The following is a 2,126-nucleotide window of genomic DNA, read 5'->3' as shown; positions in this document are numbered from 1 at the left end:
TACTACCTCTAGTGATCCACTGGCAAAAATTTTGCTTCCTGTCCCTGTGACCTTATGTTCTGCTGGTCTAGAGGTCTTAGTTTCAAAGGGAGGAATGCATCCACCAGGGACACAGCAGTGATTCCATGAACTGGAAGTTAAGACTGCCACCTGGCCACATTGGGCTTCCCATGCCTCTGAGTTAACAGGCAAAGAAGGAGGTTACTGTACTGGCTGGAGTGATTGATTCTGATTACCAAGAGGAAATTAGACTGCTACAAACAATGGCGGTAAGGAAGGGTACGGCTAGAATTCACAAGATCCCTTAGGGCTTGTCTTAGTGACATGCCCTGGATTAAAGTCAATGGAAAACTACAACAATCTAATTCAGGCAGGTCTATTAATGGCCCAGTTGCTTCATGAATGAAGGTTGGGGTCACTCTACTGGGTAAAGAACCGCAACCAGTACTCGCTTCAGCAGCACATATACTAAAATTGGAATAATACAGAGAAGATTAGCATGGCCCCTGCACAAGGATGATGCTCAAATTCTTGAAGCGTCCCCTATTTTTAGAAAAAACTAATGGTTACCAGTGGGGAGAGGCAAGATGGGGGAAGAGGATGAAGACATACAGACTACTATGTATAAAATAAGTAAGCTACAAGGATATATTGTACAGCACAGGGAATATAGCCAATATTTTATGATAACTAGAGATGGGTTTAACCTTTGAAAATTGTGTATCACTATGTGGTATACCTGAAACATATAATATTGTATATCAACTATACCTCAATTAAAAAAAAAAAAAAAGAAAGAAAAAAAGAACCACAACCAGCCAAGTTGCTTGGCTGGATGTAGTTATCAATACCAGCTCTGACCATGTGACCAGTTACAGAAATGAGGACTGTAATTGTTATGTGTTTCTGCTTTTTTTATTATGAATATGCTTGTGTGTATATGTATATAAGTATGCATGTGTGTCTGTCTGTATGTGTGTATCTATCTGTCTACCTTTGTTTTCTTCCCTCCCTTATCCCCTTATCATATAACATAAATATATTAACTGTATATCATAGTATTTAAGTATTGTTAACTTTACATCATAAAGTTACAGGATATCAAGAAGAAGAGTGAATATCACCCGAGGATTTGGGATCTTCTTCTTAGGGAAAGGGTTAGTGTGCTTTCAGCTGTACACGGGATAGTTGTATCATATTAGGCAGAAGTATGACTTTGTTATAGTCTTTATTTGGAAATTATGGTTTATGGAGATGTATATGAATATCAAGTTGATAAGCAGGGAGCTATGATGCTTAATTTTATGCGTCAAGTGGTTTAGGCTATTATGCCCAACTGTCTGGCCAAACACCAGTCTACATGTTGCTGTGAAAGTATTTTTTTAGATGTGATTAACATTTAAATCAGTAGACTTTGAGTAAAGCAGATTACTGTCCATAATGTAGGTGGTCCACATCTAATCAGTTGAAGGCATTAAGAGAAAAGACTGAGCTTCCCACGAAGGAAGGAGCTGTCTCCAGGCTGCCTTCAGACCCAAGTCTGAGACGTCAACTCCTGCTGGAGTTTCCAGCCTGCTGGCCTGCCCTGCAAATTTTGGATTTGCCAGCACCCATAATTGCATGAGCCAATTCCTTGAAATCTCTCTCTCTCTGTCTCAATATTTCCTGTTGGGGGATTGCAATCATATGTGATATCATAAAGAAGTATATTACAAATATCTATGAAGATGGGATTTAAAATGCAACCCCATTATTCTAGACTAAAGCCTCTGTTCCATTTGGTAAAATTGGGTTCATTGTTAACATGCCACCATAAACTGAGACTGAGTCTCAGTTTTTACTTGTAGATAAAATATACTTTGGTCTCAGAGTTACAATTTGCAGAAAGGTATAGAGGTAGTGGTGGGGTGGCACTTGTCTTCTAACCAGTGCTCTGCAAAGTGAAGGCCATGTGGATGGTAGAGGTACTAGCCTTCTGGTTGTGATCACCCAACACTCCTACCCAGTACTGCTTTGTTATAATAAGGAAATATTTTAACCTTGACTGCTGGAACAAATTCCTGTCTAATTTACATTCTGCATTCTGCAACCCTTCCGTTCACTGATTTCACTTAATTTTTATAAAA

At 39.0% G+C, this 2,126-nt stretch overlaps 1 non-coding gene across 1 annotated transcript; it reads left to right on the top strand.

Moving 5' to 3' along the window:
- Positions 1–444: 444 nt before the first annotated feature.
- Positions 445–551, top strand: LOC116742796. The gene has a single exon (XR_004346576.1). It is a non-coding gene; the product is annotated as a U6 spliceosomal RNA (small nuclear RNA).
- The last annotated feature ends 1,575 nt before the right edge of the window (positions 552–2,126 follow it).

Source organism: Phocoena sinus, chromosome 17 (assembly GCF_008692025.1).
Source record: "Phocoena sinus isolate mPhoSin1 chromosome 17, mPhoSin1.pri, whole genome shotgun sequence".
NCBI lineage: Eukaryota > Metazoa > Chordata > Mammalia > Artiodactyla > Phocoenidae > Phocoena > Phocoena sinus.
This window is presented reverse-complemented; position numbering and strand designations above follow the sequence as displayed.